We start from the raw sequence: 23,799 nt of genomic DNA on the forward strand, positions 1-23,799 counted from the left end.
CTTCTTCCTTTGATCACTGTTTCACCTGTATCAAGATCACGAACACAACATCCATTTGATCTAAATATTACCTCTGTTCCTTGATCGCACATCTGACTGACACTCAGAAGATTATGCTTCAATCCATCAACATGCAGAACATTTCCAGCTTTGACCTTCTCTTTCAACGGAGCAACGCCTTTTCCTTTTATGGCTGCAGAGATATCGTTTCCAAAAGAAACTTTCTTTCCCTTTTCTAATGCGGTATATGATTCAAGTTTTTCTTTGTCCCCTGTCATATGCTTCGAACATCCGCTATCAATGTACCATAGACTTTCTTGACCTTCTGCATAAAAGGCTATCCCACATCTTTCTGGTTGCGGTTCCTTTATTCTCCATGTTCTAACATTTCAGGTTTGTTCCTTCTGAGTTGTCTTCCAGAACCTGCTCCTACATTCAGAGTCTTCATGACCAAAGTTATTACAAATAGAGCATTCAACTTCATTTTCAAGAACCGAAAATTTGTTATAAGTCCTTTTCATGGTTCCAGTCATCCTTCTTTGCTTTTGAGCTTCTCTAGTCATGATTGTCTTGTAGGCAACACATTGAGCTGCTTTGTGACCGAAGTTATGGCAAGAAAAGCATTGGCCATTAAAGAAATTTCTCCGATAATCAGATCTATCATCCAACCGATTGTAGCTTCTATTGACATCCATTCTTGGGGAAAATTGGGAGGATTTTACCTGTGGCTGATTGTAGCTTCTGTTTGTCCTTAAGGTCGCTTGTCCCTGAACTTCTTGATAGTCTTTATTTTTTCTTGAGGTAAATTGTCCCTGATTCACCTGATGACTTTTATTTGGTCTTTGTTCGCTCCTCCTTGCTGCATCAAGATAACTTTTAGAGGTAGAAGCTTGAGATGTTTCTCCATTATATCCCATACCTGTCTTGATCAGAGGAGAACGCTGCACATTGATAATCTCATCCAAGGTTTCAGATCCTCTAACAAATTTAAGATTAATTGCTTTTGTTTTCTCAATCTCCTTTCTAAGACAAACAATCTCACATTCCAATTTTTCAAGATGTTTTTCCTTTTCTGCCAGTTGACATTGTAGAGAATCAATAATAGCATTTTTCTCTTCTAAGAAAACTTTGAGATTATTCATTTCTTCATAAAATCCTTCTACATCTATAGCATCCATGTAGTCATCATCTTCAAAAGCCATTAAAAGTTTATATCTAAAACCCTGTTCATCTTCGTCACTATTTGAAAGACCATCACTATCTTCATGAGTGTAATAGCTTTTCTTCTTTTCATTCTGTTTCTTGGTCCATTTAACAGGTTCCTTTCCCTTGTCATTCTTATCTTTGTGAGGACATTTGGCAGCATAATGACCTACTCTTCCACAAGCAAAGCATTTAAAAGGTAACTTACCTCTGAACCTTCCAGAACCCCTTTGAAGATTTCTGACAAAATTTGATTCTTCTTCTTCATCTTCTGGCACGTGACTTGCTTCATAATAATCTTCTTTGCCTGAAGCCTTGAAAGCAGCTTCTCTTCTGTCTGATGGACCTCCTTTTCTCATTTCATAAGCAGTTAGAATTCCGTGAAGCTGAGACATAGTAAGAATTCGTAGATTTTCCTTTTCTTCTATTGCAGACACTTTAAATTCAAATTTGGGGGACAATGATCTTAGAACCTTTTCAACCACAATAGTCTCTTTTATTTCTTCACCCAAGTTTTTCATGCAATTAAAAATCTCATCTACCCTAAGGAAGTAGTTAGCCACGCTTTCATCATTATACATTCTGAGAGTCTCATACTTAATCCTGAGAGTTTGAAGTTTAGCACGCTTTACCTATTCGTCTCCTTCATAGCTCGTGACAATTTTGTCCCATATTTCTTTTGCAGATTTATAGTGCATTACCTTCATGAATTTTGATTGGAATATACATCCTAATAGAGTACTGACTGCTTTCGCATTTGTTTCATATTTCTTTTTCTTGGCTGCATCTGTAGGAGTAGCTGAAGGAAAAGTGTAGCCTGTCTCTACGATGTCCCAAACTTCTGTACCAAGAGATTGAAGATAGGTAGTAACTCTTACCTTCCAATAATTGAAGTTTATCCCATCAAAAACCGGTGGCCTGATTGATGCTTCTCTCTCGTAGTTGCTCATGATGAACAATCTACCTTCAAGCGATCAAGCTTCTCTGAAGGACCTGCTCTGATACCAATTGTTGGAAATAATACTGAGAGGGGGGGTGAATCAGTATTATTAGATCAATAAAACTTTTTCAATACTTAGAAACATATACGCTACTTCAGTTAAGTGAACCAGAGTGTACACGCTACTGTGTCAAAAGCAACCAGCGTATAACCAGAAAACTTATAATTTAGTTAGTTTATCTTCAGTAAATGCATGAGGACATTATTAACCATATTAAAAGTAAACAAGTGCAGTATAACAGAACAGATCATCACACAAAAGCCACACACATGAACACCATGATATAAGGTGGAAACCCAATGTGGGTGAAAACCACCTGCTGCAAGTCGTCTCTATCTTTCTTTAATAAGAAACTTCAGTTTACAATCTTTTGTACTGGTGCAGCCTTATACCAGTACGCATGCTACAACCTGCAGAAGGCTACAACCTTCTCTCGTTTTCAAACTCTCCTGGAAGGGAGCTCCAACCCCCTTTGCTCTTGTACTAGCTAAGATACTAGTACGTAGGTGCTGGCCTACAATCTTCTTTCCTTCAGGTACCACTTTTCATCAATTTTCAGACTGGATACTCCTGAAGCACAACATTTCAATCTGAAGACCACGATTCACTTTTCATACCAAATCATAGAAGCACAAAACAACCAATACTAGCATCATCAAACTTTGAATCACTGAACCACTGAAACCCTGTCAACACCCAGTCACCAGAACACAGAGTAGACTACAGAACCCTGCAATAACAGACAGACCCAACTGCAACCCCAAAAATTAAGCTTCAAAAGATATACACTACTTCAATGAAACAAACCCGCATATACACGCGCTTTTACCGAAGCCAATCTGCGTACAGATCTAAAAATAATTTTTCATAACTTGCAGCTGTACCAGTCATCAGTCATACTCAAAACATAACATTGCGTCAGTATGCAGATCTAAAAATATGCGTAATCAATCATATACCGATAGTTCATTTTAAACAATTTGATCCCGATCTATCCTTCCATCAACCGATGTGATCTCTCCTTAGCTCAGATCAAGCAATGTATCATCAACCCAGAACCTGCATACTAGATCTCTTTCTTCATTAGATATTCAAGACTTTTTCGATACTCTAGCCTAATGATCTTCTTCTCCTTATATAGCATTAGGCCCTCCTCAATACCATGGGCCAAAACCATAGTAATACAATACCATCAACTTAAAAACTCGGGATCAACACGACTGTCGAGATACCTTGGTCCAAAAACATAGGCTCAAGTACCGAGGACTAACTACCACGGACCAAAGGGAAGCTTCTCGACATGTACGCTCTTTTCTGTTCATGAAACTGCGTGTATACGCGACTTCGTATATAGCAAGCCTGCATATCCGCGACTTAGTATATAGCGTACCGGCGTGTATACGCATCTTGGGCTTAATGAACCTGCGTATATGAAATTTCTCTTCATTCTTGTAGTCTGGACTGAGATCTGTCATCAAAGAGAGTTGCCATCAAGGACAACACCTGTACCGTAGCGCCACACCTGTGCCAAAATGCCAACAGCAAAGACCAAGGGACCATGACCACACCTGATAAGAAGAATGAAGAACATGATGTGCCAGGTAACTTGCAATAAACCAACCTACCCATGATCCAACTTCCTAGTGATCCCAATCTAAACCTTGATCATGAAACCTTATGGTATCTAGAATTTGATAGCTCTGTAAACAAGCTAGGAGCTGGAGTAGGAATCTGGATCCATAATATGCACAATGACCAAGCTGAGGGCCATGCATACAGACTAAACTTTCGATGTACCAACAACATGGCTGAATATGAGGCCCTTCTGTTAGGTCTGAAACTTATAAAAAATTTAGGTGCAACTAAAGTTTCAATCTTAGGTGATTCAGACTTGGTCATACAACAGATGAAAGGGAATTTCACCACAAATGATCTGAGGTTGAAAGCATACAAGGGGGCAGCTATCCAAATACTTGAGAGCTTCTCACAATCACAATTAACCAAAATTTCCAGAGAACTCAATCTACACGCTCATAGTTTGGCAACTTTTGCCAGCACTTGTAAGTTGCCTTTCAAAACCAATCATACATTTACTGCTGAAATCAAACACAGACCTTCAGTTCCAGATAACATTAAGAATTGTCAAGTCTTTGAGAGAAACAAACAGATAAAAAACTTTCTCACTTTGAAGGAAGAATTTTCTGGTATGAATATTGACACTAGCACTAAAGATGACCAACCACAGTTATGCACAATTACACAGAAAATATCAGCTGAAACAACTTATTTAGTTTTGCATCCTACCACCTTTGACAAAGAAACTATACAGGAGCTAAAACAATCAGATGAAGAAGAAATGGTTGAAGCAGAAGAGGAGGTAATTGACCTAAAGGATAATTTTCTGCCCATAGGTCTTACCCCTTTGGAGGATCTGTTTGACTCAAATGATATCTCAAGAAAACCGAAAATGCAACCACTGAATGCTGAAATAGAGGATTGTAATATTGGGACCCCAGAAAATCCCAAAATGGTCAAATTATCCAAAGCATTACCACTTGAGCAGAAACTGAAATACATTGAATTATTTAAAGAGTTTCAGGATGTCTTTGCCTGGAGCTATGAGGACCTTAAATCCTATGATACATCAGTTATCCAACACACTATCCCTCTAAAAGAAAATCAAAAGCCTTTCAAACAGAAGCTTAGAAGAGTCAATCCAGTCCTACTTCCCCTTATTGAAAAAGAAGTTAAGCGTATGTATGAAGCTGGGATCATTGCCCCAATCAGATTCTCAGAGTGGATTTCAAACCTAGTGCCTACCAGAAAAAAGACAGGGGAAATCCGACTATGTGTTGACCTGAGAAATCTGAACAAAGTATCCCTCAAAGACCATTACCCCTTACCAAAAATGGATCATATCTTGAAAAGGGTAGTGGGAGCTGCTAGGATCTCTTTACTATATGGTTTCTCAGGATTCAATCAAATTTTAGTACATCCGGATGATCAAGACAAAACTGCATTCACAACACCTTGGGGAACATTTAAATATGTAAAAATGCCTTTTGGACTTAAAAATGCAGGAGCCACATTCCAAAGAGCAATGGATATTGCCTTTGCCAAGGAAATTCATGACTTCCTAGTTGTCTATCTTGATGATCTAACTGCCTTTTCAAAATCAGATCAAGAACACTTAGAACACTTAAGACAAGTTTTCACAATTTGTAGAAAGAATGGCATATCACTAAACCCAAAGAAATCACTATTTGGGCTGGAAGAAGGCAAACTCCTGGGACATATAATCTCAAAAGATGGTATTAGGATTGACCCGGACAGAATTCAAGCTATCCTACAGGTACCTCATCCAAGAAACATCAAAGAACTGCAAAGCTTTCTAGGAAAGATCAACTTCTTGAGCAGGTTCATTCCTAATTTGGCTGAACTCATTAGACTGCTAAACAATATGCTGAGAAATGATTCCAAGGTCAAATGGACTATGGAAGCTAAACAAGCCTTTGAGGATAGCAAGAGAGCATTGACAAACATACCAGTCCTCACAAGCCCTAGATTCGATCAAGATTTCCTTATTTTTTCTTTTGCTTCTGAGCATACAATTGCTGCTGTTCTGCTACAAAAAGATGATCAAGGCTGTGAAAAACCCATTGCATTTTTCAGTAGAGCCCTTAGGGATGCTCCTCTGAAATATCAGATCATGGAAAAACAAGCCTATGCATTGGTAAAAGCCATCAAGGAATTCAGAATTTATATCCTTTACTCTCACATAATTGCTTATGTTCCTAATGCAGTGGTCAAAGATATTTTAACCCAAGATGGAATTGAAGGCAAGAGGGGCAAATGGATTGCCAGTATCTTAGAATATGACATTGAAATTAAACCTACCAAACTGATAAAAGGACAAGGCCTAGCTAAACTAATGACTGAAACTAATTTTCAAGCCCTTGATATTAATGAACTGGACGACGAACAGGAGATGGTGACTCCAGAGATCAACCAAGCCTTTATGAAATCTCCCTGTTATATTGATATATGTTTTGTATTATTAAACCTACAAGCTCCTCCAGGGTTGTCCAGAACCAAGAAAAGATTCTTAAAAATGAAAGCATCAAAGTTTTGTATTATTGACAATGTTTTGTTTTGGAGAAATCATGAAGGAATCTTACTCAATTGCTTAACAATAGAAGAAACTGATAATGTCCTCAAAGAATTTCATGCAGGTGACTGTGGAGGACACTTATACTGGAAATCTACAGCTGATAAAATCCTAAGGGCTGGATTTTATTGGCCCTCCTTGTTTGTAGATGTGAAGAAATTTGTAATGTCTTGCCACAAATGCCAAATTTTTGAGGGCAAGAGGAAACTGCTGCCTTTACCACTTAAACCAGTTTCAACTGAGAGACCATTCCAGCAATGGGGTTTAGACTTCATTGGTGAAATTCATCCTTCATCCTCTAGCCAGCATAGGTGGATTCTCACTGCCACAGACTATTTCACCAAATGGATAGAAGCTATCCCTTGCAGGCAGGCCAATGACTTCATTATCATACAATTCCTAGAAACCAACATCTTGTCCAGGTTTGGCTGTCCAGACAAAATCATTACAGACAATGCTGCAGCTTTCAAGTCCAAGAAAATGATCAATTTTTGTCACAAGTATCACATAACCCTAGGTCATTCCACTACCTATTACCCTCAAGGTAATGGCCTAGCTGAATCTTCCAATAAAAGTCTCATCAACATCATCAAAAATGTTTTGGAAGAAAACAAAAAGAATTGGCATAAAAAGTTGGTAAATGCACTATGGGCTGACAGACTGACCATGAAGAGATCAATTGGCATGAGTCCATATGAACTGGTCTATGGGCTAGAAGCAAAGTTTCCTACATCTTTAGGAATTCCTGTCATCAAACTGCTGCAAGAAATACAAGCTGAGCCCAATGATATCCAAAGAAGAATTAATCAAACAATTCATTTACAGCAAACAAGAGAAGAAGTCTATCAAAGAACTCAGATTCTACAAGAAAAGCTTAAAAGAATATTTGACAAAAGAACCAAAGATGAAGATTTCTATATAGGAAATAAAGTGTTAAGATGGGATTCCAGAAGGGAAGACAAAGGCAAACATGGTAAGTTTGATTTTTTATGGAAGGGACCCTATGTCATCTATGCTATACAAGGAAACAACACCTATTTTCTAAGAAGTTTGGATGGCTCAAACACTGAGGAAGGCCCAGTTAATGGGAGAATTCTCAAGCATTATTTTGACTCCCTTTGACCAAACACTAAACAGACATGTATTGTACATAAATATTTGTATTTCCAGTATTTTAAATTACAGCAGATAAGTAAAGCAGCAAAGTGCATCATAGTTTTGAAAAGACCAGGATGAAATACTATGATATTTTTTGGGAAATTTGGATCTTGGCATTTGGGCAGCAAGCAAAGCAAAGGGTAACTATCAAATCAGGAAGAGAAAGTTTGAGAAACAACTAAAAACAGATCTGCAAATTCACAGCAAATCAGCTCACTAAGTGCTACTTTCAACCATTTGGGGTCCTAACCATTGGGCTCCAACAACACAGAAATTCAGCCAGCAGCAAGGGAGCAGAGACTCAGGCAATCTGACCTGCTGTTCTTGGCTTTTCATCTGGAAAAGCCATCCCCAAGTGGAGCCACTGTTAGCCTCCTATACCAATAGGTTTTCATCTTTCATGATTGTGCTGAGCCTCAAACCTGCACTTCTTTACACATCCTCTCAGCCTCCTTTTCCTATTCATTTCCTTCTTTTGCCACTCATTCCCTCCATCAAATTGCTCAAATCATTGTATTTTAGGACTTTTTACATGGTTTATTAATTATGCTAATGACTGTGTTGTTGGATTAGAATTTTGGCTCAAGTGCTGCGCTTTCCGCAGCTCACACAGGGTTTCCGCAGCTGATCCCGGTTTCCGCATCCAACCCCGGATTCCGCAGCTGTTTTATTAAACGGCATGTTCCAGGTGTCCTCCGGTCAGAAGAGCCACATGGGCAAGTTCGTGGAAGCAAGGACATGGTGTGTGTCCTTCCAGCTCGGCCAAACTAGTCATAAAAACCCATGGTCAACGAGGAGGCAACTACGGTCAACAGAGGTCATTGGCGGTGGCACGGCTCTGCATGTTCGGTTTTAGAGCACGTGAAGAACAACTGGCCTCTTCCTCAGCCACGAAGATGATGGGAAACACAAATCCAATAGAAGATTTAATGCCCACCACGACCATTGCCTAAATCCGAGGACGCTGCCAGATTACGTGTTTTTACACAGCTGATAGAATAGCGTAGTTTGTGTTAAGTTAGTTTTGTTTTCTCTACTATAAATAAAGCGTCTCTGAATGCTGGATAGTTAGCTGCTGATATGTAATTTTGAACCCCACTGTACTTTCTATTTTTCTACATAATATATGAGAAGACCGTTCTGTTTCTAAGCGTGTAACTGATCTTTTGAGCTGGCTGGAGTAGGCAGAGGGCCCCTATTTACTTAAGGCCTATACAGTGCTTTTAATTTCCTGCATTTCTTTTTATCATTTTATGTATAATAGTTGTACAGAATGCCTTTGATTGCTGTGTTTCGATCATGTACAATAGCTGTATATAAACATTGAATTCTACTCATTTATATTTCTACACTTTTCCATGACTGATCAGTGTGTTTTGCAGATTGCTTAGGCGTGCCCGGGATAGTTTCTTTTCTTTCTTTTTCATAGCTAGTGATCATCTTGTCTATGTTGCTAACCTTCTTTGTTTTGCAGCCTTTATTTCTTTGTTATCATTTCTTTAAGTTGCATAGTTGCTTACTACTTTTAGATATCAAGTTGTTTACCTATTGATGGTTTCTTCTCTATAATTCAATATCTTTATTGAGGACCAAAATATCACTAACACAGCTTGGTTTAGTTGATCAAGAACTCACAATTGCTTGGCTTATTTTTGACTGTTTCTCACATGATATATTCAGTTAAAAGACAAGAGGTTAAGAAGAAGTTAAAGTATTTGTGACTAGTCTTTCTTTTATGTAGATTTACTTCAGTTTCATATTACTTAGTTTTAGCTAGACTTGACATAGAATTCATCTTCATTTTCTTGCAGCAGCATAGATACTGGGCCAATGTCATTAGTCTTTTATTTGATGCCTTCATTTTCCTTTAAGAGTTGATTTCATTTCAAGTTGTTGTTCAAAGCTTTCTTGTAGATTATTTTTAAGTTTTAAGAAATCATTTAGAACTCATCACAATCACACACACTTCACTCACTTTATTTCATTTCTATCACATCATTGTAGGAGAAATATATTTGAAAACAAACTTAAAAAGATAAAAACGACAAAAACATAAGAAACAGTTGCCTAAGTACATACAGTACACATCACTTCATTAGCTTACGAGCCTCGGGTTGACATTTAAAAGTTGCAATTTAGACATCACTAAATTGACCAAACATTTTGGCGCCGTTGCCGGGGAAGTGAAAATTAGGTAGCCAATTCTTAAAAAAAAAACAACAAGAAAAATTTCAAGGAAGGAAAATTAATAACCTCTCAAAGTATGCTCTCCTCTTGCACCTAGAGTGATCTGGAGGATCAGAAAAGAGAAAGTTATTGGTTTAATAGTTTCTTGAGTATGCTCTTTTCTTGCACCTAGAGTGACCTGGAAGATCAGAAAGAGAATTATTAGCCTGACTTGAAGAAAAATAAAAAAATGACATGCATAGAGCTAGAGATTCTAGGGGAAGGTTTTTAGCTAGAGCCAAGAGTTCGATTTTTACAAGTCCATCTACTTCAAGGAATAGACAAGAGACACCTCCCTCATCTCCAACTGACACTCCTAGTCCTAGGATTCCCGGAATTCAAGAAGTAGGAGTCGACTCTCCCATACCTTCCATCGAGTCTGAATTAGAGAGAGATCCTTTCCTTCTTTCTCCAGAGAGACAAATTGTAATTGAAGAAGTAGAATCACCTGAAGAAGAAGGAGAAATTCCTTCTCATACACCCTTAGTAGAAGAACCAGAAGACTCTGAAGTCTCCAGGGAAACTACCATGACAGAGGAAGGAGCACCTGGATTTGGTAGAGGTAGAGGTACAGGAGGAGGAGGAAACAATGGAGGAGGTAGAGGTAACATTGGAGGAAATAGGGATGGGGATAACTCATTCGGGTTTCCTATAGTTGATGAGGACTCCCGAGCCACAATGAAAAACATCTCACCATCTGTCCTCCCAAACTTCCATGGGCTTAGGAATGAGGACCCTGAAACATTTTTATTTGAGTTTGAGGTAGTGTGTCGAACTTATGATTATCTGGATGACTCTCAAAAACTCAAACTGTTTCCTTCAACATTGAAAGGATCAGCTTTGAAATGGTTCATGGGATTACTCACTCAATCCATTAGGTCTTGGAATGATATGAAACAGACATTTTTGGATAGGTACCTGGACTATTGTATGCCCACCAATCACAAGGATGAGGTATTCAAAATGATGCAAAAAGAAGATGAAAACTTGGAGGAATTAATTGAAAGATTTCAATATAATCTGAAAAGAGCAAAAATGAGTAATTTGGATGAGGAAACCTTGAAAGCCCTTTTACTAAAAGCCATTAGAGATGAATGGATAGATCTTTTGAATATGATGGGAAAAGGAGATGTATCTCAACTTCCACTTTCTGATATAGCAGAATTATGTGTCCATCTCTCAAGGGGGAAATCCAAAACTCAAAAAGGGCCTAGAGATCCTTCTCTCATCAGAGCAAGCAAATCTGCAACTGGATCGGTAAGTAGGGCTGAGATTGGCAGTATGCTTGATGAATTTAAAACTGATATCTTAGGGAGTCTTAGTGAGCAACTAGACACTCTTAAGATTCATAATAAGCAGAAAGTAGAAGCTGAGGCTTTGGCCATCTTTTGCCCAAAGTGTAGAAAGAACAAGCTCTAAGGGAATGTCCCTTGGAAGCAAAAGTTGTAGAGACATGTGTGATTTGCTCAGAGAATCATTAGACCAAGGATTGTCCTTCAATCCCTAGGCTCAAAGCTGTTTTTCAAGAAGATCCAAGTACACTTGAATCTCTCTATTTTGTTGCAAGGAGACCTTGGCAGGGGCAACAAAATCAAGGGTTTAACAACTCTATGAATTTTCAACCTCCACCAAATTGGAATCCTTGGCAACAACCTCAAAATCCTTTTCAAGCATGGGTACAAGGTATGCAAAATCCTTATGGGAGATTTGCTCAGTTCTACCAATATCCTCCATCTTTTCAAAACCAACAAGCTCCACAACTTCCAAATCAAAATCCACAACTATCATTACCATTCCCACAACAACAACCTTCTCAACAGAATCAAAATTCTCAACTCTTGCTTCCATTCCAACAGAAGTCAAATCAACTTCCCTCTCAGCCATTGCCAAACCCCAATAATAAAAACCCTCAAAATGCTTACATGATGGAAGGTCAACCTTTTCCTACCTATATGATTGTTCCTCTCAATGAAGTACAACTCAGATCAGGTAGAGTCTTAGACAAACCTTCTATAAAAACTCAAGAGCAAAGCATTTTTGAGGAAGAATCTCTTGAAGCCAATAAGGGTTCTGAAGCATCTCTTCAAAACCCAAACACTCAAAAAGGAAAAGAATTAACCCCCACAACTCCCATAGTTGAGCAACCTAAATCCTTATCCACACCTCCTTTCCCTAAAAGATTACAAATTGATAAAGGAGTGGAAAAACAAATTTGGTTGCCTGACTATAATTTTCTACATGAATTGAAAAATGTCTGTATCAAGATTCCCTTGTTACAAGCCATTGAAGAGATTCTTGTTCTAGCAAAAACAATAAAGGAGTTGAGCCTTAAAAGACCAGGAAGGAAACCAAGAGATACCAGAAGGATCCACCTGGTAGGAAAAATTGCAGACATCATGATGGGAAAAATTACTATGCAGAAATATGTAGATCCTGGTAGTCCAATTGTCAAAACACATATCAATGGGGTAAAAATACCAAATACTTTGATTGATTTAGGGGCTGCTATTAACATTATGAGTAGACAGACTATGGAACAACTAAAACTTCCTAATCTTCTTTTTACACCTACTTTATTGCAACTTGCAGATCGATCAATTATTAAACCAGATGGTGTATTGGAAGACATTCCAGTCTCCCTAGACTCTTGGGAATATCCAGTGGATTTCATGATTTTAACTCCCAAGAGTAATCTAGGAGGGCATCCTCTTATTTTAGGAAGACCTTGGCTAGCCACAGCTGATGCTTTCATAAGTTGTAGGTCTGGGGATATGTATATTTCTGATGGTAATTCGACAAAGAAGTTCAATCTGTATCCTCCAGCAAAAGAAATTACAGAAATAGGGGATAATGAGTGGGTTGATGATGAAGATACTATACAACCTGTCTTTACCATTCCTGAGATTAGTGAAGATAGTCAAATTCTGAACACATTAGAAAATTTTGAACCATCTTCAGAATATGACCACACACAATTTCAGTTGGATTCTGACATTGAGTGTCTATCATCTAGACAGATGTCTCTTTTCTCTATGGAAGAGTTTGGTAGTTCTGCCATTGAGATTTTTCCAGGAAAAACACTGAATATCAACAAAAACTTGGAAAAATCACAACAGGAAGAGCTAACCAGAGTCTTGCAAAAGCATTCTACTGCATTTGCATGGGAATATACAGATATGAAAGGTATTGACCCAAAGACTTGCATTCATCACATCTATATTGAGGAAAATAGTAGACCAATCAGACAACCTCAAAGAAGGATGAATCCAAACCTTAGGGAAATAGTGAAAGAAGAGCTCCAAAAGTTACTTAATGTAAACTTCATTTACCCCATTTCAGATAGCCGATGGGTTTCTCCTTTGGTTATAGTACCTGAAAAGAATGGTAAATGGAGGGTTTGCATTGATTACAGAGAATTGAATAGAGAAACCTTGAAGGATCACTTTCCTTTACCCTTTATCAATCAAGTATTAGATACTCTAGCAGGTAAAAAGTATTTCTCATTTTTGGATGGTTTTAGTGGTTACAATCAAATTCAGGTAGCACCTGAAGACCAGGACAAGACCACATTTACCTGTCCATGGGGAACTTTTGCTTACCGAGTACTTCCTTTTGGATTATGTAATGCACCTGCAACATTTCAAAGGGCAGTACTAGGAATCTTTTCTGATCTAATTCATGATTGTGTAGAGGTCTATATGGATGATTTTACAGTTTATGGTAATTCATTTGAAGAGGCATTAGAAAATTTGGAAAAAGTTCTTGTAAGATGTAAAGAAACAAATCTTTCATTAAGTCATGAAAAATGTTTTATGATGTTTACTGAAGGGATTGTTTTAGGACATCATATTTCAGGAGATGGAATCAAAGTTGATAGATCAAAAGTCGAAGTCATCTCCAAGTTACCTATTCCAAATTGTCAAAAAGATGTTAGAAGTTTTCTTGGGTTTACTGGGTATTATAGAAGATTTATTGAAAAATTCACCAAGATAGCATCTCCACTCTTCAAATTACTTACCAAAGACTGTGAATTCAAGTGGGATCCTGACTGTCAATCTTCATTTGAAACTTTAAAAACTAGAATATCTGAAGCACCCATTTTGAGAGGGCCAAACTGGAAACTTCCTTTCCACATTTCTACAGATGCTTCAGATACAGCTCTAGGAGCTGTGTTGGGTCAAAAGGATTTAGTTCCTTATGCCATTTACTACACCAGTAAAAATTTGACTCCCACTGAGTTAAATTATACTATGACTGAAAAATAATTCTTAGCCGTTGTTCATGCAATCAACAAGTTTAGACACTATATAACCGGCTATGAAACTTTTGTCCATACTGATCATTCTGCAATTAGATATCTCATGAACAAACTTGTTACTAATGGCAGAGTTACAAGATGGCTTTTACTTCTACAAGAATTCAATATTACTGTGTTAGATAGACCAGGAAAACAAAATACAGTAGCTGATTTCTTGTCTAGAATTCAAAATACTAACGAGGATTCTCCCGTAGAGGATAAGTTTCCAGATGAATATTTGTTTGCAATAACTACTAAAACCCCTTGGTATGCAGACATTGCTAATTATTTGGTTACAGGGAAGCTACCTCCACACTTATTTCCTAATGAGAAAAGGAAAATCATTCAGGAGAGCTCAAAGTATTCTTGGATTTCTAATGAATTGTTCAAAACAAGGCTAGATTGTGTGATCAGAAGATGTGTTCGGGAAGATGAAATGCCTGACATCCTTAAGGCATGTCATGATGAACCGTGCGGCAGACACTTTGCTAACAAGAAGACGGCCTATAAAATCCTTTCTTTAGGATATTATTGGCCTTCTCTCTTCAAAGAAGTAAAACGATATGTCAAAAGGTGTGACAGCTGCCAAAGAGTTGGGAGACCAACTCCTTCAAATGAAATGCCATTACAGCCACAGGTATGCATCGAACCCTTTGAAAAATGGGCTTTAGATTTCATTGGACCCATTAACCCACCATCTAAACAAAAGAAGTATATATTGGTTTGTACTGATTATGTTACTAAATGGGTAGAAGCAAAGGCATTGCCTTCTGCCACTGAAAATTCAGTTGTTCAATTTCTTTTTGAGGATATTTTTACTCGTTTTGGTGTCCCAAGAGAAATTGTGACAGATCAGGGAAGCCAATTTACATCTAACTTGATGGAGAAGCTGATGGAAGAATACAAAATCAAGCATAGAAAATCTACTCCATACCATCCGCAAGCAAATGGTCAAGTGGAATCCACAAATAAAGTTCTTGAGAGCATCATCACCAAAACTGTTCATCTTCATAGAAGAGATTGGGCAGAAAGGCTTCCTGAAGCCTTATGGGCCTATAGAACTACATGGAGGAATACAACAGGACATTCTCCCTATGAACTTGTTTATGGGAAAGAAGTCTTGCTCCCCATTGAGTTTCAAATCAAGACCTTCAAGATGGCAGTTCAGTTGGGGATGAATCTATCAGAAGCCCAAAAGCACAGAATGGAGCAGCTGAATGAGCTAGATGAGATAAGACAAGATGCAATTTTAAGGACTGATCTAGTTCAGCACCAAAGAACTAAGTGGCATGATCGACACATCAAAGAGAAAAAGTTTCAGAAGGGAGATTGGGCACTATTGTTTGATTCCAAGTTTAAGGACTTCAAAGGAAAAATTCAAACTCATTGGCTTGGACCATATGAGATTGATGAAGTCTTTAACAATGGAGCAGTTCGAGTAAAGACCATTGATGAGTTTCAGACTCCTCTCATTGTGAATGGCCACCGATTGAAAGTCTACCACAAGCCACTCTCAAAGGAGGAATTTGTTAAAATGTTCCAAGAAGATTCTGCAATGAGGCTGGTGGAGAAGAATTCTTCTCCTCCATCAGCCTAGTCTTTGTTTCTTTCAGTTGGAAAAAAAAAAAAAAAAAGTCTCTTGTATAAGCCTGAAAACCAATCTTGAATTGGCAGTCTTACGCAGAAAATATAAGGTGAAAATCAGGGGCACTTGACGCTTTGTATTTTCCAAAAAAATATCTCTCTCTCTTTCCATCTCATTCGCCATTTCAGTTCATCCATCACATCATCTCCATTCCACTTCATTTTCATTCCATTTCATTCATCTCACTCCATTTCATCAATAAAAGTCCCTCTCAGAACTATTTCATTTAGTTAAGTCTTCTCTAACTACTTCTTGGTATAGACAGAAGGGTGTTGTTTCAGTTTCCGCAGCTGAGAACTGTTTCCGCAGCTCGCACCAGTTTCCGCAGCCAGCATCACTCTGTCTCTACAGCAGCAGTACTCTGTTTTCAAAAATCACAGTCAGAGGTATCAACATCACCAAGGGCAAAAAGGATATGAGGCACCTGCAAGATAAGAAAGCAATAAGGGGTCAGCAACCTTAATCAACAAAAGGCAAATCTATGAAGGTATGATCAAATTTTTTTTCCAAACAACCATTTAAATGTCATTTTATGCATAATTATTAAATCATGGACAGAGCCACTAAATGCAATGATTCGGCAAGATCATCCCACTTCTCCTCCATGATAATCCTTCATCCACCTCATACCCTCCTAACGGTCTCATAATCACTCTTAGTTCAAACTCAAATCGAGACTGCGCTTTCATTAATTAGCCGTACAAGGGAGAAGAGACCTATCGTACTACGTCTCTTCTCCACCACGATCTTCGCAGCCAATGCTGAAACGTGTGCGTAAGCCGCCCGACTCCAAGGGATTTGGCCGTTATTCCATTCTCTTATCACCCCATTTCCGCACGCATTTGAACTCATTCTCGTGTTTGTCTTCTACTCCCTCGCACTCACACCATTTCCACTCTCATTTTCGCTGCAAACTCCACGGCTCTGTTTCAAACCCCGCAGCTCTGTTTCAAACTCCACAGTTCCGTTTCAAACCCGTATTGCCTCGCATTACATTGCGGCTATTCCACTTACAGCCGTAGTCCATCTGTTTTTCCCGTGAGCATCCTCCTTGAGCATCCATACACAGTCAAAGCTTCAGCCGAAGTTGAGAGCCGAAGATGGGGAAACTGCTTAGAGCTGAACCTGAAGGTTCAAAGTATCTAGAAGGATACCCACAGACAAAGGAAGCATTAAAGAAGGAAAAATGGTTGAAGTTCATTCAAAAATTCAGAGGATATGATAAGGAGGTAACGAAAGCATTTGCTCGATCATTCAATGGACACACTGTGGAAGTAGGGGACCTGAAATTCACAATCACAGAGAACTCCATAGCAACAGCAACCAGTCTACCTCAAAAAGGAGAAAGATGGTTTAAGAACAGAACAGTGGAAGATCAGGGATGGAAAGACATGCTTAAGAATCCAGGTATGGACACTTCAATATTCACTAAAGGGATTCCTGTACATGTGATTAAGGAAGAATGGACTGCATTATTATTACTTGTTCAAAAATTTGTTACATGTGAGGGCCGCTTTGGCACTATGTATATGTACCATGCAAGAATTATGATGAATTTCATGGATGACCATGCCATCAATTTACCCTACTTTCTGTTAAGAAGCCTAACGAAAATGAGTTCCACTGTCCAAAAGAATATAGGCAATATTGAATCTCACTTGTATCATCACGGGTTAATTAGAATTCTTATAGAAGAGCAGTTAAAGAGTAACAATGATACATGGGAAAAGTTTTTAGTCAGGAATCATTTTCAAGAGGTAACTGAAGCTTCCGCTAGCAGCTCTCCTAGAGTCCCAAAAAGAAGTAGGAGAATGAAAAGAGATGTTGCAGCCCAAGATCCTCCTATTGTAGAAACTCAGGAGACTACTCAAGAAGAAGAGGTAGAGAGAGATAAAACCAAGAAACAGAAAAAGGATAAAGGGAAAACAATTGTTCAAGAATCATATCCATCACCTGAACCTTCAATAGAAGAAGACTATTAAACCTTGGCTGATAGACTAGTACAACTCCAAGCTACTGCCCTCTCAAAGAAGAAACAAAAAGAAAAACAGAGTAGTCAACAAAAGAGCACTAATGTACAAGTGAGAAGAAGCGGTAGACTTAAAGAAAAAATGAGTGTGACTAAAGAAAAACAATCACATTTCATTGATTTGGGAGAAGGCACACCTGAAAAGATTCCAATTCAGCTAGTTATTGAGCCAAGTCCTCCACAAGAGGAAAGTCCCTTTCAGCAAGAGAGAAAACAGTCCTCAAGAATTCGAGTTTAGGCCAAGAAGAACACCTGAAACTGACCCTGACCAGCAGGAGGCATACAATTATTTGGAGACCTTGGAGCAATCAGTTGCAGGTCCAAGCACTATATTGCCTCTTGAGGAACAGGTCCAATCTTTAAAACAAGAGGTGTTTGAGCTAGAAGTCCTTAATCGGCATATTAAACAAGAAAACGAAGCATTGAAAGAACAAAGCAAGGTGGACAAAATTGTCCATGACAACACCATGCTTCACTTAGGACTTTGGCAGAAGAAGAACAGAAAATTGAAGAGAAAATGTAAGAAGCTGAGTAGAGCCTTGATCAATTTGAAATTCAAGTGTTTAGTCAGGAAACCAAGGACAATTTTGGCAGCAAGGAGAAAGAGAAGAAGGCTGGATGTTTTGGCAGAAGCATCCGAGCACATGGACTGAAAAACAATGACAAAGTTTTGTTTGCATGAGGACATGCAACACCTTCACAGTGGGGGTATGTTGAGCCTCAAACCTGCACTTCTTTACACATCCTCTCAGCCTCCTTTTCCTATTCATTTCCTTCTTTTGCCACTCATTCCCTCCATCAAATTGCTCAAATCATTGTATTTTAGGACTTTTTACATGGTTTATTAATTATGCTAATGACTGTGTTGTTGGATTAGAATTTTGGTTCAAGTGCTGCGCTTTCCGCAGCTCACACAGGGTTTCCGCAGCTGATCCCCGTTTCCGCAGCCAACCCCCGATTCCGCAACTATTTTATTAAACGGCATGTTCCAGGTGTCCTCCGGGCAGAAGAGCCACATGGGCAAGTTCGTGGAACCAAGGACATGGTGTGTGTCCTTCCAGCTCAGCCAAACCAGTCATAAAAACCCATGGTCAACGAGGAGGCAACTACGGTCAACAGAGGTCATTGGCGGTGGCACGGCTCTGCGTGTTCGGTTTTAGAGCACGTGAAGAATAGCTGGCCTCTTCCTCAGCCACGAAGATGATGGGAAACACAAATCCAACAGAAGATTTAATGCCCACCACGACCGTTGCCTAAATCCGAGGACGCTGCCAGATTACGTGTTTTTACACAGCTGATAGAATAGCGTAGTTTGTGTTAAGTTAGTTTTGTTTTCTCTGCTATAAATAAAGCGTCTCTGAACACTGGATAGTTAGTTGCTGATATGTAATTTTGAACCCCACTGTACTTTCTATTTTGCTACATAATATATGAGAAGACCGTTCTGTTTCTAAGCGTGTAACTGATCTTTTGAGCTGGCTGGAGTAGGCAGAGGGCCCCTGTTTACTTAAGGCCTGTACAGTGCTTTTAATTTCCTGCATTTCTTTTTATCATTTTATGTATAATAGTTGTACAGAATGCCTTTGATTGCTGTGTTTCGATCATGTACAATAGCTGTATATAAACATTGAATTCTGCTCATTTATATTTCTACACTTTTCCATGACTGATCAGTGTGTTTTGCAGATTGCTTAGGCGTGCCCGGGACAGTTTCTTTTCTTTCTTTTTCACAGCTAGTGACACTTGTGATCATCTTGTCTATGTTGCTGACCTTCTTTGTTTTGCAGCCTTTATTTCTTTGTTATCATTTCTTTAAGTTGCATAGTTGCTTACTACTTTTAGATATCAAGTTGTTTACCTATTGATGGTTTCTTCTCTATAATTCAATATCTTTATTGAGGACCAAAATATCACTAACACAGCTTGGTTTAGTTGCTCAAGAACTCACAATTGCTTGGCTTATTTTTGACTGTTTCTCACATGATATATTCAGTTAAAAGACAAGAGGTTAAGAAGAAGTTAAAGTATTTGTGACTAGTCTTTCTTTTATGTAGATTTACTTCAGTTTCATATTACTTAGTTTTAGCTAGACTTGACATAGATTTCATCTTCATTTTCTTGCAGCAGCATAGATACTGGGCCAATGTCATTAGTCTTTTATTTGATGCCTTCATTTTCCTTTAAGAGTTGATTTCATTTCAAGTTGTTGTTCAAAGCTTTCTTGTAGATTATTTTTAAGTTTTAAGAAATCATTTAGAACTCATCACAATCACACACACTTCACTCACTTTATTTCATTTCCATCACATCATTGTAGGAGAAATATATTTGAAAACAAACTTAAAAAGATAAAAACGACAAAAACATAAGAAACAGTTGCCTAAGTACATACAGTACACATCACTTCATCAGCTTACGAGCCCCGGGTTAACATTTAAAAGTTGCAATTTAGACATCACTAAATTGACCAAACAGATTGACAGTGGAAGTACCAAAAATGCTCACCTTCCATATCACTAAGGTTCCATTTTTGTGAAGAAAGCAGACATGTTAAAAAATGTAAAGAGGGTATGCCTTAAAAGAAAAATCAAAAGGCAAGAAAATGAATTGGTCAAAGAAAAAATAAAAGAAATGAACCCCAAACAAAGACCATGAAAGTGGCTAGTTCAAAATTGCCACTACTACTTTGGTGGGTGGCCCAACAGCTCAAGCTGGGCCTCACCATGTTTTAAATTTCATGTTGTAGATTAGAGAGGAAGTACCTGTTCAAACAGTTCAAGCTTGACAGATGACTAGGTGGATAGAGAAAGAAAGGAGCCCAACTGCTTAATCTGGGCCCTTGGAAGTCATAAGGGTAGATTTAGATAGGAGGGCAGCAGAAAGAAAAAGAGAATTATCAGGGTTTGCAAGGCTAAGTGCACCCATACAAAATGAAGAAAAAATGTTAGGCATAATAGGCAGGGTAGGCAGTTGAAGGTTGCAAAAAGCAAGATGCAAGCACATCCCTTGGAAGTAAATCAAATGTTGCCATCAGCAGGAGAAAGGCAAGAGCAATGGCCTATTTGGCATACTATTAAACCATCACTAACTTCCCTCCTCCCCTTCAAAGGTTTCTTACTAACTCCCCCATGAGCACTGCAGGATCTGCCTGATCAGTCCTCCTTACACCCTTCATTTGTACAAATTTCATGTCATAAATGACTTCTTTCTTTGAAAAGAAGCCACATTTCTTGTGTAAAAATTCTTTTCATTTTGATCTACTTCCTAACTAAATTTGATTCTTGAAAAGCTTAGTATCCATCACTTCCCATTCTTATTCCCCTCCCAGTACTAACTACTAACTCTATCTACATTAAATCCCCTATGTTCCCCTTTCCCCTACTACTATAACACCATGGTGTATAAACCCCTGACATGTATAAATATCCCCCCTTTAAGCATTATAGTTGAATAGCAGGTCTAAGGGAGACATTAGTCCACCAGGGACTATGGTCAACCTTGCTTTGGGAATTACTCTAACCCCTGGTTAGACTAATAGCCCACCCTAAACCTTCATTGCCCCTCTTTTCCAAAAAATTCATGAAAAACCAAATTCCCTCTGCTCAAACCTAAGTCTAACCCTTTTTTCAACCCCCGACAGATTAACCCATCCCCCGAAAAACCCACAAAACCCCCTAACCCTAAAGTTCTGAACCTGCATGATTTAAATCTTTATTTTATTGTTGGGCGGGTCCCAACCCGAAGTTTCACGATGGATCGGGGCGCCCGCCAGCCGTCCATCATCCGCCGCCCCCGATCCAACGGTGGGCGGTCTTTTTTAAATCCCGACATGCCTCCCTTTAACGTCCGGGGAGATGGCGGTATTGGTGGCCGTACCCAGGACGTGTGGCAAGCGGTGGGGTTGTTCGGAGCCCCCCTCCCCGATACCGCCTTCGCTCAAAAGCGATGCGGGGAGACCGCTTACCACTCTCCCCGATACCGCCCCTCCGTTGTCACGTCGGCCCCCGTGTCATCATGACGTCATGCCACCTCCGCCCGCCCTCGCTCCTCGTGGCCCTCCACGTAACCATGTCACCCCACACCGTCTGCCACCCTGTCCTGCCACGCTGGCCTCCAGTTCAATGCCCACGTCACCCTCCGTACCCGCGGCCCGCCATGACGTCATGCTGACGTCATCGGCGGAAAAGCGCCAATAACCCCCATTTTCCAAATTTTCGTAAAACGCGTTGTTTAGCCGTTTTATGTCATTTTCATTGGAAACAAACAAGAGCCGTTTTTCCGTTCACTGTGAAAATTGCCGCCAAGCTGCGAATTTGAAGATTTAGACGCTTCCACTTGCCAAATCAAGTGCATTCTTCATTCACTATCCAACCCGGCAGCTCTCGGCGTCGTTTTTCCAGGTATTTGCCCAAATTCACCTATTCAACCCGTGTTTATGCCATTTCTCTGCAAATTGTCCATTAAGCACCTGCTCAATCCAACATTAAGGACTGTCATTTAATCATTTCTGCACCAAATCAACCTACATTTCCCCCTGCTCCAAAATTTGATGATAAAACCATAATTCGCGGCCTTAAATTCACAAATTATCATCCAAATCGCCCGGCATTGTTCCCTTTTGCCGGGTACATATTTGAAAAACTAAATTTCACCAGTTGTAATCCTACCACACCCTCTGCAAATCATCCTCATCAATTCACAATCCCTGTGAAATTTCCCAAGTAAAGCAGAGACAGTCCTGCATAGCCGTCCTATTACAGTTGAAGAGAATTTCTAGCATTATCTACATTGAGTCTGTCACTTGAGCTTTGAGGAACCTTGCAAGCTATTACACTTACCTTGTTCAATTCAAAAATCACATAATGGCTGCTCCTGCACCCACAGCTCTCAGTGTTGCCCCCATAAATGCACCAAACAAAGACCTGGAGTCCTTGCCTCTTGTTGACAGAGATTTTCTCATTCATGACTTTGTAGGTGATAGGAATCACTTGTAGACTTTCAGGGAATTGAGAGATGACTACCCAAACAATAATGACAAATATGGGATATGGGAATCCAATCTCCCTTACTACTTCCTCCCCTCTGTCAATATCTTTCCAGAGATTATCCGACTGTGTGCTGAGAATTATGATGCCAGTCAAAGAGCTATCAAGTCTCCATCTGGGAGCATCCTCTTTCACATTAATGCTGAGTCCATCAACCAGATGCTCAATTTCAAACAAACTCAGCTGCTGTTCCCTTTCTCTATGAACTATCTGCTAGACATAGGTGCCAAGATGTCCACTGATGACATTCAGAAAGTCACCCAGACTTTTATGAGGCCAGACCGCCAACCCACAGGGCCACCTCCCTATTTGTATGTGCACTTTACTGAGGTAGGCAAGCTTCTGTTGGACATGATTGCCCATGTGTTGGGGTCCAAAACCAGCGAATTTGTTGATGAGACAGTGCTGGTGTTACTAGCTGCCTATAGCCCAGGCCAACCTCCTGCCTACAAATACAATTTTGCCAAGTTCATAGCCAACAGAATACATGAGCAGCTTTTCAAAGTAGACAGGGAGGGCATCTTCAAGTATTCATCTTACATCTACCACCTGTTCATGTACTATCAGTCCGAGGCTTTTCCATGCCACATCAAAAAGCTGGATTCTAAAGGAGAAAGAAGATCTGTTATCTTCTGGACATCTGTCTTCCACCGAGTGCAAGATTCACCTTATTCATATTGGGAATTCATTGATCAATTTGTTTACCCAGTCTCTTGTTTGTTGATGAAGTCGCCTCCTTCCAGAGTGTCATTTGACATGCAGAAAATCCTGCAGCTCTCCAAGAATTTTAAAATAGGTGATTGGTACCTATACCAGGATCATACAGTCATCAGAATCTATGGCTGTGAGCTCTGTCCATACAGGATCCCAAAATATGTGCCTATGAGACTGTTTTCCTTGGAGTATTATAGGCAGCTCATTCACTCTGACCTCACTCACTTTCACAGCTCCAAAAAGAAAGCCCATCTCAAGTTCAAGCACCACCTGGGCCCCTTCATTATGAATAAGAAAGAGGGGTGGCAAGATG

The sequence above is a fragment of the Pinus tabuliformis genome, chromosome 7, assembly GCF_031772625.1.
Source record: "Pinus tabuliformis cultivar Carrire ecotype Pingquan chromosome 7, CPIR1, whole genome shotgun sequence".
Taxonomy (NCBI): Eukaryota; Viridiplantae; Streptophyta; class Pinopsida; order Pinales; family Pinaceae; genus Pinus; species Pinus tabuliformis.